The 18,870-nt window shown below is 46.9% G+C and overlaps 13 non-coding genes across 13 annotated transcripts; 10 read left to right on the forward strand and 3 right to left on the reverse strand.

Moving 5' to 3' along the window:
* Positions 1-1,101: 1,101 nt before the first annotated feature.
* Positions 1,102-1,173, forward strand: trnah-gug. Its single transcript has one exon. It is a non-coding gene; the product is annotated as a tRNA-His (tRNA).
* A 1,375-nt stretch (positions 1,174-2,548) lies between these two features.
* trnah-gug lies at positions 2,549-2,620 on the forward strand. The gene has a single exon. It is a non-coding gene; the product is annotated as a tRNA-His (tRNA).
* A 1,390-nt stretch (positions 2,621-4,010) lies between these two features.
* trnah-gug lies at positions 4,011-4,082 on the forward strand. The gene has a single exon. It is a non-coding gene; the product is annotated as a tRNA-His (tRNA).
* Positions 4,083-4,848: 766 nt separating this feature from the next.
* On the reverse strand, positions 4,849-4,919 carry trnae-uuc. The gene has a single exon. It is a non-coding gene; the product is annotated as a tRNA-Glu (tRNA).
* Positions 4,920-8,378: 3,459 nt separating this feature from the next.
* trnah-gug lies at positions 8,379-8,450 on the forward strand. Its single transcript has one exon. It is a non-coding gene; the product is annotated as a tRNA-His (tRNA).
* A 763-nt stretch (positions 8,451-9,213) lies between these two features.
* trnae-uuc lies at positions 9,214-9,285 on the reverse strand. Its single transcript has one exon. It is a non-coding gene; the product is annotated as a tRNA-Glu (tRNA).
* Positions 9,286-9,834: 549 nt separating this feature from the next.
* Positions 9,835-9,906, forward strand: trnah-gug. The gene has a single exon. It is a non-coding gene; the product is annotated as a tRNA-His (tRNA).
* A 1,386-nt stretch (positions 9,907-11,292) lies between these two features.
* On the forward strand, positions 11,293-11,364 carry trnah-gug. The gene has a single exon. It is a non-coding gene; the product is annotated as a tRNA-His (tRNA).
* Positions 11,365-12,749: 1,385 nt separating this feature from the next.
* Positions 12,750-12,821, forward strand: trnah-gug. The gene has a single exon. It is a non-coding gene; the product is annotated as a tRNA-His (tRNA).
* Positions 12,822-14,206: 1,385 nt separating this feature from the next.
* Positions 14,207-14,278, forward strand: trnah-gug. The gene has a single exon. It is a non-coding gene; the product is annotated as a tRNA-His (tRNA).
* Positions 14,279-15,044: 766 nt separating this feature from the next.
* trnae-uuc lies at positions 15,045-15,115 on the reverse strand. The gene has a single exon. It is a non-coding gene; the product is annotated as a tRNA-Glu (tRNA).
* Positions 15,116-17,122: 2,007 nt separating this feature from the next.
* On the forward strand, positions 17,123-17,194 carry trnah-gug. Its single transcript has one exon. It is a non-coding gene; the product is annotated as a tRNA-His (tRNA).
* Positions 17,195-18,577: 1,383 nt separating this feature from the next.
* Positions 18,578-18,649, forward strand: trnah-gug. The gene has a single exon. It is a non-coding gene; the product is annotated as a tRNA-His (tRNA).
* The last annotated feature ends 221 nt before the right edge of the window (positions 18,650-18,870 follow it).

An 18,870-nucleotide genomic window follows, 5' to 3' on the forward strand; every position in this document is an offset into this window, starting at 1 on the left:
AATTTTAAAAAAGGATATACATATATATAACAAAATATGCATGGAAATTCCTGCGAGCACCAGAGTGTAAGGAAGTATTTTAGCCGATCTCATCAAATCATATGTTTTATGAACTTGGCATCTCTGACAATTGATTGTGTGCTGCTGTTTTGTGTGCTGTTTCCTACCTCTCCAGGACCCTTTCCGTTTATTTATGTGTTTTGATTGCTAATTCTTGCCCTGCTGCCTTCAGGGAACCGTGGTGTCGTGGTTGTCTCGTCTCATGCTCTTGGATGCGATTTTATCCCGGACTTTTGGACTGGGGATTGTTAGGCTACCTGCTGTGGTACTGAAAGGATCCCAAAGCAACATTATTTTGGAGCGATTCTTGACATTGATTACGTGGGAGCAACCTGTACGCATTGATGGACAAAACAGCCTGGAAGAAAACATGGGCAGGACGAGGAGTACACCTGTGTTTAGGAAGTGAACTCGAAAGAGCTTTCCCATACCGGAGTCGAACCCGGGCCGCCTGGGTGAAAACCAGGAATCCTAACCGCTAGACCATATGGGATACAGAAAAAGAAGGTCATCACGCTGATGCTGTGACTTTCAACCTCAGTCCATTAGTCCAGAGGAGGCTGGCTTGCTGTTTTTTTCTTTTCTTCCCTTTCGTATAATCCCAGAGCTTTGCATCCAATCGAAACATTTGATAACCATCATAAAGTAGCTACTCACTGAATCGCATGGTGTGTCATCTCAACTCAAGGCAAGGACGCTAAAGACTGCCACGAGTACGTGTCTGAAGATGCCCCAATTTGCCTACCCATTGCCCAGCCTACCAAAACAGGCACTGCTTGAAATATTCAGGCAGGAGACACCCCAAGTCAACGACTTCATTCCTCTCACGTATGCTATGAGGCAAGCTCCAAATCAGTCAGAAACCCGTGACTTAGCTTTGGTCGGGACAGACCGAGTGAGAGTTTCACTCTTTTCCAATCCACCTTCCTCTCCGGTCCACGTTTCAAGCTGGGTAAGTAGGAAACGAAGAGTGCTCCAGTATCGGAGTCGCTGTTATTCTGGCTATGGGAGAAAAGCTTTCTGGTCAGTTGTGCTTTGCGTGCCGTGATCGTATAGTGGTCAGTACTCTGCGTTGTGGCCGCAGCAACCCCGGTTCGAATCCGGGTCACGGCAGTTTAAGAAATGTTTCACTGCTTGTGTTTTCAACCGAGTGATACTGAAATAAGTCCTTTAACTCACACCTATGTTATAATTGCGTCCTCTTCAAGTTGCCATCTCGGTCAGCCTAGGCCCCCTTTAGGGAGAGCGCGTGTTAACACTGGGCTGTAGGGCACGGGCTCTTTCAGTCCAGGTTCAATGGATCAGATTCAACGCAACGTATGCCGTTTCATCTGAAACGTGCTTCAGTCTCGTTTCCGACGATCGCGCCACTTTCTTTTGGGCTCCAAAAGTAGAGAATTTTAAAAAAGGATATACATATATATAACAAAATATGCATGGAAATTCCTGCGAGCACCAGAGTGTAAGGAAGTATTTTAGCCGATCTCATCAAATCATATGTTTTATGAACTTGGCATCTCTGACAATTGATTGTGTGCTGCTGTTTTGTGTGCTGTTTCCTACCTCTCCAGGACCCTTTCCGTTTATTTATGTGTTTTGATTGCTAATTCTTGCCCTGCTGCCTTCAGGGGAACCGTGGTGTCGTGGTTGTCTCGTCTCATGCTCTTGGATGCGATTTTATCCCGGACTTTTGGACTGGGGATTGTTAGGCTACCTGCTGTGGTACTGAAAGGATCCCAAAGCAACATTATTTTGGAGCGATTCTTGACATTGATTACGTGGGAGCAACCTGTACGCATTGATGGACAAAACAGCCTGGAAGAAAACATGGGCAGGACGAGGAGTACACCTGTGTTTAGGAAGTGAACTCGAAAGAGCTTTCCCATACCCGGGCCGCCTGGGTGAAAACCAGGAATCCTAACCGCTAGACCATATGGGATACAGAAAAAGAAGGTCATCACGCTGATGCTGTGACTTTCAACCTCAGTCCATTAGTCCAGAGGAGGCTGGCTTGCTGTTTTTTTTCTTTTCTTCCCTTTCGTATAATCCCAGAGCTTTGCATCCAATCGAAACATTTGATAACCATCATAAAGTAGCTACTCACTGAATCGCATGGTGTGTCATCTCAACTCAAGGCAAGGACGCTAAAGACTGCCACGAGTACGTGTCTGAAGATGCCCCAATTTGCCTACCCATTGCCCAGCCTACCAAAACAGGCACTGCTTGAAATATTCAGGCAGGAGACACCCCAAGTCAACGACTTCATTCCTCTCACGTATGCTATGAGGCAAGCTCCAAATCAGTCAGAAACCCGTGACTTAGCTTTGGTCGGGACAGACCGAGTGAGAGTTTCACTCTTTTCCAATCCACCTTCCTCTCCGGTCCACGTTTCAAGCTGGGTAAGTAGGAAACGAAGAGTGCTCCAGTATCGGAGTCGCTGTTATTCTGGCTATGGGAGAAAAGCTTTCTGGTCAGTTGTGCTTTGCGTGCCGTGATCGTATAGTGGTCAGTACTCTGCGTTGTGGCCGCAGCAACCCCGGTTCGAATCCGGGTCACGGCAGTTTAAGAAATGTTTCACTGCTTGTGTTTTCAACCGAGTGATACTGAAATAAGTCCTTTAACTCACACCTATGTTATAATTGCGTCCTCTTCAAGTTGCCATCTCGGTCAGCCTAGGCCCCCTTTAGGGAGAGCGCGTGTTAACACTGGGCTGTAGGGCACGGGCTCTTTCAGTCCAGGTTCAATGGATCAGATTCAACGCAACGTATGCCGTTTCATCTGAAACGTGCTTCAGTCTCGTTTCCGACGATCGCGCCACTTTCTTTTGGGCTCCAAAAGTAGAGAATTTTAAAAAAGGATATACATATATATAACAAAATATGCATGGAAATTCCTGCGAGCACCAGAGTGTAAGGAAGTATTTTAGCCGATCTCATCAAATCATATGTTTTATGAACTTGGCATCTCTGACAATTGATTGTGTGCTGCTGTTTTGTGTGCTGTTTCCTACCTCTCCAGGACCCTTTCCGTTTATTTATGTGTTTTGATTGCTAATTCTTGCCCTGCTGCCTTCAGGGGAACCGTGGTGTCGTGGTTGTCTCGTCTCATGCTCTTGGATGCGATTTTATCCCGGGACTTTTGGACTGGGGATTGTTAGGCTACCTGCTGTGGTACTGAAAGGATCCCAAAGCAACATTATTTTGGAGCGATTCTTGACATTGATTACGTGGGAGCAACCTGTACGCATTGATGGACAAAACAGCCTGGAAGAAAACATGGGCAGGACGAGGAGTACACCTGTGTTTAGGAAGTGAACTCGAAAGAGCTTTCCCATACCGGAGTCGAACCCGGGCCGCCTGGGTGAAAACCAGGAATCCTAACCGCTAGACCATATGGGATACAGAAAAAGAAGGTCATCACGCTGATGCTGTGACTTTCAACCTCAGTCCATTAGTCCAGAGGAGGCTGGCTTGCTGTTTTTTTTTTTCTTTTCTTCCCTTTCGTATAATCCCAGAGCTTTGCATCCAATCGAAACATTTGATAACCATCATAAAGTAGCTACTCACTGAATCGCATGGTGTGTCATCTCAACTCAAGGCAAGGACGCTAAAGACTGCCACGAGTACGTGTCTGAAGATGCCCCAATTTGCCTACCCATTGCCCAGCCTACCAAAACAGGCACTGCTTGAAATATTCAGGCAGGAGACACCCCAAGTCAACGACTTCATTCCTCTCACGTATGCTATGAGGCAAGCTCCAAATCAGTCAGAAACCCGTGACTTAGCTTTGGTCGGGACAGACCGAGTGAGAGTTTCACTCTTTTCCAATCCACCTTCCTCTCCGGTCCACGTTTCAAGCTGGGTAAGTAGGAAACGAAGAGTGCTCCAGTATCGGAGTCGCTGTTATTCTGGCTATGGGAGAAAAGCTTTCTGGTCAGTTGTGCTTTGCGTGCCGTGATCGTATAGTGGTCAGTACTCTGCGTTGTGGCCGCAGCAACCCCGGTTCGAATCCGGGTCACGGCAGTTTAAGAAATGTTTCACTGCTTGTGTTTTCAACCGAGTGATACTGAAATAAGTCCTTTAACTCACACCTATGTTATAATTGCGTCCTCTTCAAGTTGCCATCTCGGTCAGCCTAGGCCCCCTTTAGGGAGAGCGCGTGTTAACACTGGGCTGTAGGGCACGGGCTCTTTCAGTCCAGGTTCAATGGATCAGATTCAACGCAACGTATGCCGTTTCATCTGAAACGTGCTTCAGTCTCGTTTCCGACGATCGCGCCACTTTCTTTTGGGCTCCAAAAGTAGAGAATTTTAAAAAAGGATATACATATATATAACAAAATATGCATGGAAATTCCTGCGAGCACCAGAGTGTAAGGAAGTATTTTAGCCGATCTCATCAAATCATATGTTTTATGAACTTGGCATCTCTGACAATTGATTGTGTGCTGCTGTTTTGTGTGCTGTTTCCTACCTCTCCAGGACCCTTTCCGTTTATTTATGTGTTTTGATTGCTAATTCTTGCCCTGCTGCCTTCAGGGGAACCGTGGTGTCGTGGTTGTCTCGTCTCATGCTCTTGGATGCGATTTTATCCCGGACTTTTGGACTGGGGATTGTTAGGCTACCTGCTGTGGTACTGAAAGGATCCCAAAGCAACATTATTTTGGAGCGATTCTTGACATTGATTACGTGGGAGCAACCTGTACGCATTGATGGACAAAACAGCCTGGAAGAAAACATGGGCAGGACGAGGAGTACACCTGTGTTTAGGAAGTGAACTCGAAAGAGCTTTCCCATACCGGGAGTCGAACCGGGCCGCCTGGGTGAAAACCAGGAATCCTAACCGCTAGACCATATGGGATACAGAAAAAGAAGGTCATCACGCTGATGCTGTGACTTTCAACCTCAGTCCATTAGTCCAGAGGAGGCTGGCTTGCTGTTTTTTTCTTTTCTTCCCTTTCGTATAATCCCAGAGCTTTGCATCCAATCGAAACATTTGATAACCATCATAAAGTAGCTACTCACTGAATCGCATGGTGTGTCATCTCAACTCAAGGCAAGGACGCTAAAGACTGCCACGAGTACGTGTCTGAAGATGCCCCAATTTGCCTACCCATTGCCCAGCCTACCAAAACAGGCACTGCTTGAAATATTCAGGCAGGAGACACCCCAAGTCAACGACTTCATTCCTCTCACGTATGCTATGAGGCAAGCTCCAAATCAGTCAGAAACCCGTGACTTAGCTTTGGTCGGGACAGACCGAGTGAGAGTTTCACTCTTTTCCAATCCACCTTCCTCTCCGGTCCACGTTTCAAGCTGGGTAAGTAGGAAACGAAGAGTGCTCCAGTATCGGAGTCGCTGTTATTCTGGCTATGGGAGAAAAGCTTTCTGGTCAGTTGTGCTTTGCGTGCCGTGATCGTATAGTGGTCAGTACTCTGCGTTGTGGCGCAGCAACCCCGGTTCGAATCCGGGTCACGGCAGTTTAAGAAATGTTTCACTGCTTGTGTTTTCAACCGAGTGATACTGAAATAAGTCCTTTAACTCACACCTATGTTATAATTGCGTCCTCTTCAAGTTGCCATCTCGGTCAGCCTAGGCCCCCTTTAGGGAGAGCGCGTGTTAACACTGGGCTGTAGGGCACGGGCTCTTTCAGTCCAGGTTCAATGGATCAGATTCAACGCAACGTATGCCGTTTCATCTGAAACGTGCTTCAGTCTCGTTTCCGACGATCGCGCCACTTTCTTTTGGGCTCCAAAAGTAGAGAATTTTAAAAAAGGATATACATATATATAACAAAATATGCATGGAAATTCCTGCGAGCACCAGAGTGTAAGGAAGTATTTTAGCCGATCTCATCAAATCATATGTTTTATGAACTTGGCATCTCTGACAATTGATTGTGTGCTGCTGTTTTGTGTGCTGTTTCCTACCTCTCCAGGACCCTTTCCGTTTATTTATGTGTTTTGATTGCTAATTCTTGCCCTGCTGCCTTCAGGGGAACCGTGGTGTCGTGGTTGTCTCGTCTCATGCTCTTGGATGCGATTTTATACCGGACTTTTGGACTGGGGATTGTTAGGCTACCTGCTGTGGTACTGAAAGGATCCCAAAGCAACATTATTTTGGAGCGATTCTTGACATTGATTACGTGGGAGCAACCTGTACGCATTGATGGACAAAACAGCCTGGAAGAAAACATGGGCAGGACGAGGAGTACACCTGTGTTTAGGAAGTGAACTCGAAAGAGCTTTCCCATACCGGAGTCGAACCGGGCCGCCTGGGTGAAAACCAGGAATCCTAACCGCTAGACCATATGGGATACAGAAAAAGAAGGTCATCACGCTGATGCTGTGACTTTCAACCTCAGTCCATTAGTCCAGAGGAGGCTGGCTTGCTGTTTTTTTTCTTTTCTTCCCTTTCGTATAATCCCAGAGCTTTGCATCCAATCGAAACATTTGATAACCATCATAAAGTAGCTACTCACTGAATCGCATGGTGTGTCATCTCAACTCAAGGCAAGGACGCTAAAGACTGCCACGAGTACGTGTCTGAAGATGCCCCAATTTGCCTACCCATTGCCCAGCCTACCAAAACAGGCACTGCTTGAAATATTCAGGCAGGAGACACCCCAAGTCAACGACTTCATTCCTCTCACGTATGCTATGAGGCAAGCTCCAAATCAGTCAGAAACCCGTGACTTAGCTTTGGTCGGGACAGACCGAGTGAGAGTTTCACTCTTTTCCAATCCACCTTCCTCTCCGGTCCACGTTTCAAGCTGGGTAAGTAGGAAACGAAGAGTGCTCCAGTATCGGAGTCGCTGTTATTCTGGCTATGGGAGAAAAGCTTTCTGGTCAGTTGTGCTTTGCGTGCCGTGATCGTATAGTGGTCAGTACTCTGCGTTGTGGCGCAGCAACCCCGGTTCGAATCCGGGTCACGGCAGTTTAAGAAATGTTTCACTGCTTGTGTTTTCAACCGAGTGATACTGAAATAAGTCCTTTAACTCACACCTATGTTATAATTGCGTCCTCTTCAAGTTGCCATCTCGGTCAGCCTAGGCCCCCTTTAGGGAGAGCGTGTTAACACTGGGCTGTAGGGCACGGGCTCTTTCAGTCCAGGTTCAATGGATCAGATTCAACGCAACGTATGCCGTTTCATCTGAAACGTGCTTCAGTCTCGTTTCCGACGATCGCGCCACTTTCTTTTGGGCTCCAAAAGTAGAGAATTTTAAAAAAGGATATACATATATATAACAAAATATGCATGGAAATTCCTGCGAGCACCAGAGTGTAAGGAAGTATTTTAGCCGATCTCATCAAATCATATGTTTTATGAACTTGGCATCTCTGACAATTGATTGTGTGCTGCTGTTTTGTGTGCTGTTTCCTACCTCTCCAGGACCCTTTCCGTTTATTTATGTGTTTTGATTGCTAATTCTTGCCCTGCTGCCTTCAGGGGAACCGTGGTGTCGTGGTTGTCTCGTCTCATGCTCTTGGATGCGATTTTATCCCGGACTTTTGGACTGGGGATTGTTAGGCTACCTGCTGTGGTACTGAAAGGATCCCAAAGCAACATTATTTTGGAGCGATTCTTGACATTGATTACGTGGGAGCAACCTGTACGCATTGATGGACAAAACAGCCTGGAAGAAAACATGGGCAGGACGAGGAGTACACCTGTGTTTAGGAAGTGAACTCGAAAGAGCTTTCCCATACCGGAGTCGAACCGGGCCGCCTGGGTGAAAACCAGGAATCCTAACCGCTAGACCATATGGGATACAGAAAAAGAAGGTCATCACGCTGATGCTGTGACTTTCAACCTCAGTCCATTAGTCCAGAGGAGGCTGGCTTGCTGTTTTTTTTTCTTTTCTTCCCTTTCGTATAATCCCAGAGCTTTGCATCCAATCGAAACATTTGATAACCATCATAAAGTAGCTACTCACTGAATCGCATGGTGTGTCATCTCAACTCAAGGCAAGGACGCTAAAGACTGCCACGAGTACGTGTCTGAAGATGCCCCAATTTGCCTACCCATTGCCCAGCCTACCAAAACAGGCACTGCTTGAAATATTCAGGCAGGAGACACCCCAAGTCAACGACTTCATTCCTCTCACGTATGCTATGAGGCAAGCTCCAAATCAGTCAGAAACCCGTGACTTAGCTTTGGTCGGGACAGACCGAGTGAGAGTTTCACTCTTTTCCAATCCACCTTCCTCTCCGGTCCACGTTTCAAGCTGGGTAAGTAGGAAACGAAGAGTGCTCCAGTATCGGAGTCGCTGTTATTCTGGCTATGGGAGAAAAGCTTTCTGGTCAGTTGTGCTTTGCGTGCCGTGATCGTATAGTGGTCAGTACTCTGCGTTGTGGCCGCAGCAACCCCGGTTCGAATCCGGGTCACGGCAGTTTAAGAAATGTTTCACTGCTTGTGTTTTCAACCGAGTGATACTGAAATAAGTCCTTTAACTCACACCTATGTTATAATTGCGTCCTCTTCAAGTTGCCATCTCGGTCAGCCTAGGCCCCTTTAGGGAGCGCGTGTTAACACTGGGCTGTAGGGCACGGGCTCTTTCAGTCCAGGTTCAATGGATCAGATTCAACGCAACGTATGCCGTTTCATCTGAAACGTGCTTCAGTCTCGTTTCCGACGATCGCGCCACTTTCTTTTGGGCTCCAAAAGTAGAGAATTTTAAAAAAGGATATACATATATATAACAAAATATGCATGGAAATTCCTGCGAGCACCAGAGTGTAAGGAAGTATTTTAGCCGATCTCATCAAATCATATGTTTTATGAACTTGGCATCTCTGACAATTGATTGTGTGCTGCTGTTTTGTGTGCTGTTTCCTACCTCTCCAGGACCCTTTCCGTTTATTTATGTGTTTTGATTGCTAATTCTTGCCCTGCTGCCTTCAGGGGAACCGTGGTGTCGTGGTTGTCTCGTCTCATGCTCTTGGATGCGATTTTATCCCGGACTTTTGGACTGGGGATTGTTAGGCTACCTGCTGTGGTACTGAAAGGATCCCAAAGCAACATTATTTTGGAGCGATTCTTGACATTGATTACGTGGGAGCAACCTGTACGCATTGATGGACAAAACAGCCTGGAAGAAAACATGGGCAGGACGAGGAGTACACCTGTGTTTAGGAAGTGAACTCGAAAGAGCTTTCCCATACCGGGAGTCGAACCCGGGCCGCCTGGGTGAAAACCAGGAATCCTAACCGCTAGACCATATGGGATACAGAAAAAGAAGGTCATCACGCTGATGCTGTGACTTTCAACCTCAGTCCATTAGTCCAGAGGAGGCTGGCTTGCTGTTTTTTTTCTTTTCTTCCCTTTCGTATAATCCCAGAGCTTTGCATCCAATCGAAACATTTGATAACCATCATAAAGTAGCTACTCACTGAATCGCATGGTGTGTCATCTCAACTCAAGGCAAGGACGCTAAAGACTGCCACGAGTACGTGTCTGAAGATGCCCCAATTTGCCTACCCATTGCCCAGCCTACCAAAACAGGCACTGCTTGAAATATTCAGGCAGGAGACACCCCAAGTCAACGACTTCATTCCTCTCACGTATGCTATGAGGCAAGCTCCAAATCAGTCAGAAACCCGTGACTTAGCTTTGGTCGGGACAGACCGAGTGAGAGTTTCACTCTTTTCCAATCCACCTTCCTCTCCGGTCCACGTTTCAAGCTGGGTAAGTAGGAAACGAAGAGTGCTCCAGTATCGGAGTCGCTGTTATTCTGGCTATGGGAGAAAAGCTTTCTGGTCAGTTGTGCTTTGCGTGCCGTGATCGTATAGTGGTCAGTACTCTGCGTTGTGGCCGCAGCAACCCCGGTTCGAATCCGGGTCACGGCAGTTTAAGAAATGTTTCACTGCTTGTGTTTTCAACCGAGTGATACTGAAATAAGTCCTTTAACTCACACCTATGTTATAATTGCGTCCTCTTCAAGTTGCCATCTCGGTCAGCCTAGGCCCCCTTTAGGGAGAGCGCGTGTTAACACTGGGCTGTAGGGCACGGGCTCTTTCAGTCCAGGTTCAATGGATCAGATTCAACGCAACGTATGCCGTTTCATCTGAAACGTGCTTCAGTCTCGTTTCCGACGATCGCGCCACTTTCTTTTGGGCTCCAAAAGTAGAGAATTTTAAAAAAGGATATACATATATATAACAAAATATGCATGGAAATTCCTGCGAGCACCAGAGTGTAAGGAAGTATTTTAGCCGATCTCATCAAATCATATGTTTTATGAACTTGGCATCTCTGACAATTGATTGTGTGCTGCTGTTTTGTGTGCTGTTTCCTACCTCTCCAGGACCCTTTCCGTTTATTTATGTGTTTTGATTGCTAATTCTTGCCCTGCTGCCTTCAGGGGAACCGTGGTGTCGTGGTTGTCTCGTCTCATGCTCTTGGATGCGATTTTATCCCGGACTTTTGGACTGGGGATTGTTAGGCTACCTGCTGTGGTACTGAAAGGATCCCAAAGCAACATTATTTTGGAGCGATTCTTGACATTGATTACGTGGGAGCAACCTGTACGCATTGATGGACAAAACAGCCTGGAAGAAAACATGGGCAGGACGAGGAGTACACCTGTGTTTAGGAAGTGAACTCGAAAGAGCTTTCCCATACCGGAGTCGAACCCGGGCCGCCTGGGTGAAAACCAGGAATCCTAACCGCTAGACCATATGGGATACAGAAAAAGAAGGTCATCACGCTGATGCTGTGACTTTCAACCTCAGTCCATTAGTCCAGAGGAGGCTGGCTTGCTGTTTTTTTTCTTTTCTTCCCTTTCGTATAATCCCAGAGCTTTGCATCCAATCGAAACATTTGATAACCATCATAAAGTAGCTACTCACTGAATCGCATGGTGTGTCATCTCAACTCAAGGCAAGGACGCTAAAGACTGCCACGAGTACGTGTCTGAAGATGCCCCAATTTGCCTACCCATTGCCCAGCCTACCAAAACAGGCACTGCTTGAAATATTCAGGCAGGAGACACCCCAAGTCAACGACTTCATTCCTCTCACGTATGCTATGAGGCAAGCTCCAAATCAGTCAGAAACCCGTGACTTAGCTTTGGTCGGGACAGACCGAGTGAGAGTTTCACTCTTTTCCAATCCACCTTCCTCTCCGGTCCACGTTTCAAGCTGGGTAAGTAGGAAACGAAGAGTGCTCCAGTATCGGAGTCGCTGTTATTCTGGCTATGGGAGAAAAGCTTTCTGGTCAGTTGTGCTTTGCGTGCCGTGATCGTATAGTGGTCAGTACTCTGCGTTGTGGCCGCAGCAACCCCGGTTCGAATCCGGGTCACGGCAGTTTAAGAAATGTTTCACTGCTTGTGTTTTCAACCGAGTGATACTGAAATAAGTCCTTTAACTCACACCTATGTTATAATTGCGTCCTCTTCAAGTTGCCATCTCGGTCAGCCTAGGCCCCCTTTAGGGAGAGCGCGTGTTAACACTGGGCTGTAGGGCACGGGCTCTTTCAGTCCAGGTTCAATGGATCAGATTCAACGCAACGTATGCCGTTTCATCTGAAACGTGCTTCAGTCTCGTTTCCGACGATCGCGCCACTTTCTTTTGGGCTCCAAAAGTAGAGAATTTTAAAAAAGGATATACATATATATAACAAAATATGCATGGAAATTCCTGCGAGCACCAGAGTGTAAGGAAGTATTTTAGCCGATCTCATCAAATCATATGTTTTATGAACTTGGCATCTCTGACAATTGATTGTGTGCTGCTGTTTTGTGTGCTGTTTCCTACCTCTCCAGGACCCTTTCCGTTTATTTATGTGTTTTGATTGCTAATTCTTGCCCTGCTGCCTTCAGGGGAACCGTGGTGTCGTGGTTGTCTCGTCTCATGCTCTTGGATGCGATTTTATCCCGGACTTTTGGACTGGGGATTGTTAGGCTACCTGCTGTGGTACTGAAAGGATCCCAAAGCAACATTATTTTGGAGCGATTCTTGACATTGATTACGTGGGAGCAACCTGTACGCATTGATGGACAAAACAGCCTGGAAGAAAACATGGGCAGGACGAGGAGTACACCTGTGTTTAGGAAGTGAACTCGAAAGAGCTTTCCCATACCGGAGTCGAACCGGGCCGCCTGGGTGAAAACCAGGAATCCTAACCGCTAGACCATATGGGATACAGAAAAAGAAGGTCATCACGCTGATGCTGTGACTTTCAACCTCAGTCCATTAGTCCAGAGGAGGCTGGCTTGCTGTTTTTTTTCTTTTCTTCCCTTTCGTATAATCCCAGAGCTTTGCATCCAATCGAAACATTTGATAACCATCATAAAGTAGCTACTCACTGAATCGCATGGTGTGTCATCTCAACTCAAGGCAAGGACGCTAAAGACTGCCACGAGTACGTGTCTGAAGATGCCCCAATTTGCCTACCCATTGCCCAGCCTACCAAAACAGGCACTGCTTGAAATATTCAGGCAGGAGACACCCCAAGTCAACGACTTCATTCCTCTCACGTATGCTATGAGGCAAGCTCCAAATCAGTCAGAAACCCGTGACTTAGCTTTGGTCGGGACAGACCGAGTGAGAGTTTCACTCTTTTCCAATCCACCTTCCTCTCCGGTCCACGTTTCAAGCTGGGTAAGTAGGAAACGAAGAGTGCTCCAGTATCGGAGTCGCTGTTATTCTGGCTATGGGAGAAAAGCTTTCTGGTCAGTTGTGCTTTGCGTGCCGTGATCGTATAGTGGTCAGTACTCTGCGTTGTGGCCGCAGCAACCCCGGTTCGAATCCGGGTCACGGCAGTTTAAGAAATGTTTCACTGCTTGTGTTTTCAACCGAGTGATACTGAAATAAGTCCTTTAACTCACACCTATGTTATAATTGCGTCCTCTTCAAGTTGCCATCTCGGTCAGCCTAGGCCCCCTTTAGGGAGAGCGCGTGTTAACACTGGGCTGTAGGGCACGGGCTCTTTCAGTCCAGGTTCAATGGATCAGATTCAACGCAACGTATGCCGTTTCATCTGAAACGTGCTTCAGTCTCGTTTCCGACGATCGCGCCACTTTCTTTTGGGCTCCAAAAGTAGAGAATTTTAAAAAAGGATATACATATATATAACAAAATATGCATGGAAATTCCTGCGAGCACCAGAGTGTAAGGAAGTATTTTAGCCGATCTCATCAAATCATATGTTTTATGAACTTGGCATCTCTGACAATTGATTGTGTGCTGCTGTTTTGTGTGCTGTTTCCTACCTCTCCAGGACCCTTTCCGTTTATTTATGTGTTTTGATTGCTAATTCTTGCCCTGCTGCCTTCAGGGGAACCGTGGTGTCGTGGTTGTCTCGTCTCATGCTCTTGGATGCGATTTTATCCCGGACTTTTGGACTGGGGATTGTTAGGCTACCTGCTGTGGTACTGAAAGGATCCCAAAGCAACATTATTTTGGAGCGATTCTTGACATTGATTACGTGGGAGCAACCTGTACGCATTGATGGACAAAACAGCCTGGAAGAAAACATGGGCAGGACGAGGAGTACACCTGTGTTTAGGAAGTGAACTCGAAAGAGCTTTCCCATACCGGAGTCGAACCGGGCCGCCTGGGTGAAAACCAGGAATCCTAACCGCTAGACCATATGGGATACAGAAAAAGAAGGTCATCACGCTGATGCTGTGACTTTCAACCTCAGTCCATTAGTCCAGAGGAGGCTGGCTTGCTGTTTTTTTTCTTTTCTTCCCTTTCGTATAATCCCAGAGCTTTGCATCCAATCGAAACATTTGATAACCATCATAAAGTAGCTACTCACTGAATCGCATGGTGTGTCATCTCAACTCAAGGCAAGGACGCTAAAGACTGCCACGAGTACGTGTCTGAAGATGCCCCAATTTGCCTACCCATTGCCCAGCCTACCAAAACAGGCACTGCTTGAAATATTCAGGCAGGAGACACCCCAAGTCAACGACTTCATTCCTCTCACGTATGCTATGAGGCAAGCTCCAAATCAGTCAGAAACCCGTGACTTAGCTTTGGTCGGGACAGACCGAGTGAGAGTTTCACTCTTTTCCAATCCACCTTCCTCTCCGGTCCACGTTTCAAGCTGGGTAAGTAGGAAACGAAGAGTGCTCCAGTATCGGAGTCGCTGTTATTCTGGCTATGGGAGAAAAGCTTTCTGGTCAGTTGTGCTTTGCGTGCCGTGATCGTATAGTGGTCAGTACTCTGCGTTGTGGCCGCAGCAACCCCGGTTCGAATCCGGGTCACGGCAGTTTAAGAAATGTTTCACTGCTTGTGTTTTCAACCGAGTGATACTGAAATAAGTCCTTTAACTCACACCTATGTTATAATTGCGTCCTCTTCAAGTTGCCATCTCGGTCAGCCTAGGCCCCCTTTAGGGAGAGCGCGTGTTAACACTGGGCTGTAGGGCACGGGCTCTTTCAGTCCAGGTTCAATGGATCAGATTCAACGCAACGTATGCCGTTTCATCTGAAACGTGCTTCAGTCTCGTTTCCGACGATCGCGCCACTTTCTTTTGGGCTCCAAAAGTAGAGAATTTTAAAAAAGGATATACATATATATAACAAAATATGCATGGAAATTCCTGCGAGCACCAGAGTGTAAGGAAGTATTTTAGCCGATCTCATCAAATCATATGTTTTATGAACTTGGCATCTCTGACAATTGATTGTGTGCTGCTGTTTTGTGTGCTGTTTCCTACCTCTCCAGGACCCTTTCCGTTTATTTATGTGTTTTGATTGCTAATTCTTGCCCTGCTGCCTTCAGGGGAACCGTGGTGTCGTGGTTGTCTCGTCTCATGCTCTTGGATGCGATTTTATCCCGGACTTTTGGACTGGGGATTGTTAGGCTACCTGCTGTGGTACTGAAAGGATCCCAAAGCAACATTATTTTGGAGCGATTCTTGACATTGATTACGTGGGAGCAACCTGTACGCATTGATGGACAAAACAGCCTGGAAGAAAACATGGGCAGGACGAGGAGTACACCTGTGTTTAGGAAGTGAACTCGAAAGAGCTTTCCCATACCGGGAGTCGAACCGGGCCGCCTGGGTGAAAACCAGGAATCCTAACCGCTAGACCATATGGGATACAGAAAAAGAAGGTCATCACGCTGATGCTGTGACTTTCAACCTCAGTCCATTAGTCCAGAGGAGGCTGGCTTGCTGTTTTTTTTCTTTTCTTCCCTTTCGTATAATCCCAGAGCTTTGCATCCAATCGAAACATTTGATAACCATCATAAAGTAGCTACTCACTGAATCGCATGGTGTGTCATCTCAACTCAAGGCAAGGACGCTAAAGACTGCCACGAGTACGTGTCTGAAGATGCCCCAATTTGCCTACCCATTGCCCAGCCTACCAAAACAGGCACTGCTTGAAATATTCAGGCAGGAGACACCCCAAGTCAACGACTTCATTCCTCTCACGTATGCTATGAGGCAAGCTCCAAATCAGTCAGAAACCCGTGACTTAGCTTTGGTCGGGACAGACCGAGTGAGAGTTTCACTCTTTTCCAATCCACCTTCCTCTCCGGTCCACGTTTCAAGCTGGGTAAGTAGGAAACGAAGAGTGCTCCAGTATCGGAGTCGCTGTTATTCTGGCTATGGGAGAAAAGCTTTCTGGTCAGTTGTGCTTTGCGTGCCGTGATCGTATAGTGGTCAGTACTCTGCGTTGTGGCGCAGCAACCCCGGTTCGAATCCGGGTCACGGCAGTTTAAGAAATGTTTCACTGCTTGTGTTTTCAACCGAGTGATACTGAAATAAGTCCTTTAACTCACACCTATGTTATAATTGCGTCCTCTTCAAGTTGCCATCTCGGTCAGCCTAGGCCCCCTTTAGGGAGAGCGCGTGTTAACACTGGGCTGTAGGGCACGGGCTCTTTCAGTCCAGGTTCAATGGATCAGATTCAACGCAACGTATGCCGTTTCATCTGAAACGTGCTTCAGTCTCGTTTCCGACGATCGCGCCACTTTCTTTTGGGCTCCAAAAGTAGAGAATTTTAAAAAAGGATATACATATATATAACAAAATATGCATGGAAATTCCTGCGAGCACCAGAGTGTAAGGAAGTATTTTAGCCGATCTCATCAAATCATATGTTTTATGAACTTGGCATCTCTGACAATTGATTGTGTGCTGCTGTTTTGTGTGCTGTTTCCTACCTCTCCAGGACCCTTTCCGTTTATTTATGTGTTTTGATTGCTAATTCTTGCCCTGCTGCCTTCAGGGGAACCGTGGTGTCGTGGTTGTCTCGTCTCATGCTCTTGGATGCGATTTTATCCCGGGCTTTGGACTGGGGATTGTTAGGCTACCTGCTGTGGTACTGAAAGGATCCCAAAGCAACATTATTTTGGAGCGATTCTTGACATTGATTACGTGGGAGCAACCTGTACGCATTGATGGACAAAACAGCCTGGAAGAAAACATGGGCAGGACGAGGAGTACACCTGTGTTTAGGAAGTGAACTCGAAAGAGCTTTCCCATACCGGAGTCGAAGCCGGGCCGCCTGGGTGAAAACCAGGAATCCTAACCGCTAGACCATATGGGATACAGAAAAAGAAGGTCATCACGCTGATGCTGTGACTTTCAACCTCAGTCCATTAGTCCAGAGGAGGCTGGCTTGCTGTTTTTTTTTTCTTTTCTTCCCTTTCGTATAATCCCAGAGCTTTGCATCCAATCGAAACATTTGATAACCATCATAAAGTAGCTACTCACTGAATCGCATGGTGTGTCATCTCAACTCAAGGCAAGGACGCTAAAGACTGCCACGAGTACGTGTCTGAAGATGCCCCAATTTGCCTACCCATTGCCCAGCCTACCAAAACAGGCACTGCTTGAAATATTCAGGCAGGAGACACCCCAAGTCAACGACTTCATTCCTCTCACGTATGCTATGAGGCAAGCTCCAAATCAGTCAGAAACCCGTGACTTAGCTTTGGTCGGGACAGACCGAGTGAGAGTTTCACTCTTTTCCAATCCACCTTCCTCTCCGGTCCACGTTTCAAGCTGGGTAAGTAGGAAACGAAGAGTGCTCCAGTATCGGAGTCGCTGTTATTCTGGCTATGGGAGAAAAGCTTTCTGGTCAGTTGTGCTTTGCGTGCCGTGATCGTATAGTGGTCAGTACTCTGCGTTGTGGCCGCAGCAACCCCGGTTCGAATCCGGGTCACGGCAGTTTAAGAAATGTTTCACTGCTTGTGTTTTCAACCGAGTGATACTGAAATAAGTCCTTTAACTCACACCTATGTTATAATTGCGTCCTCTTCAAGTTGCCATCTCGGTCAGCCTAGGCCCCCTTTAGGGAGAGCGCGTGTTAACACTGGGCTGTAGGGCACGGGCTCTTTCAGTCCAGGTTCAATGGATCAGATTCAACGCAACGTATGCCGTTTCATCTGAAACGTGCTTCAGTCTCGTTTCCGACGATCGCGCCACTTTCTTTTGGGCTCCAAAAGTAGAGAATTTTAAAAAAGGATATACATATATATAACAAAATATGCATGGAAATTCCTGCGAGCACCAGAGTGTAAGGAAGTATTTTAGCCGATCTCATCAAATCATATGTTTTATGAACTTGGCATCTCTGACAATTGATTGTGTGCTGCTGTTTTGTGTGCTGTTTCCTACCTCTCCAGGACCCTTTCCGTTTATTTATGTGTTTTGATTGCTAATTCTTGCCCTGCTGCCTTCAGGGGAACCGTGGTGTCGTGGTTGTCTCGTCTCATGCTCTTGGATGCGATTTTATCCCGGACTTTTGGACTGGGGATTGTTAGGCTACCTGCTGTGGTACTGAAAGGATCCCAAAGCAACATTATTTTGGAGCGATTCTTGACATTGATTACGTGGGAGCAACCTGTACGCATTGATGGACAAAACAGCCTGGAAGAAAACATGGGCAGGACGAGGAGTACACCTGTGTTTAGGAAGTGAACTCGAAAGAGCTTTCCCATACCGGAGTCGAACCCGGCCGCCCGGGCGAAAACCAGGAATCCTAACCGCTAGACCATATGGGATACAGAAAAAGAAGGTCATCACGCTGATGCTGTGACTTTCAACCTCAGTCCATTAGTCCAGAGGAGGCTGGCTTGCTGTTTTTTTCTTTTCTTCCCTTTCGTATAATCCCAGAGCTTTGCATCCAATCGAAACATTTGATAACCATCATAAAGTAGCTACTCACTGAATCGCATGGTGTGTCATCTCAACTCAAGGCAAGGACGCTAAAGACTGCCACGAGTACGTGTCTGAAGATGCCCCAATTTGCCTACCCATTGCCCAGCCTACCAAAACAGGCACTGCTTGAAATATTCAGGCAGGAGACACCCCAAGTCAACGACTTCATTCCTCTCACGTATGCTATGAGGCAAGCTCCAAATCAGTCAGAAACCCGTGACTTAGCTTTGGTCGGGACAGACCGAGTGAGAGTTTCACTCTTTCCAATCCACCTTCCTCTCCGGTCCACGTTTCAAGCTGGGTAAGTAGGAAACGAAGAGTGCTCCAGTATCGGAGTCGCTGTTATTCTGGCTATGGGAGAAAAGCTTTCTGGTCAGTTGTGCTTTGCGTGCCGTGATCGTATAGTGGTCAGTACTCTGCGTTGTGGCCGCAGCAACCCCGGTTCGAATCCGGGTCACGGCAGTTTAAGAAATGTTTCACTGCTTGTGTTTTCAACCGAGTGATACTGAAATAAGTCCTTTAACTCACACCTATGTTATAATTGCGTCCTCTTCAAGTTGCCATCTCGGTCAGCCTAGGCCCCCTTTAGGGAGAGCGCTAGTTAACACTGGGCTGTAGGGCACGGGCTCTTTCAGTCCAGGTTCAATGGATCAGATTCAAATCATAATTGTTATGAACTTGGA

This window comes from Polypterus senegalus, unplaced genomic scaffold (assembly GCF_016835505.1).
Source record: "Polypterus senegalus isolate Bchr_013 unplaced genomic scaffold, ASM1683550v1 scaffold_1538, whole genome shotgun sequence".
In the NCBI taxonomy this organism is placed as follows: Eukaryota; Metazoa; Chordata; class Cladistia; order Polypteriformes; family Polypteridae; genus Polypterus; species Polypterus senegalus.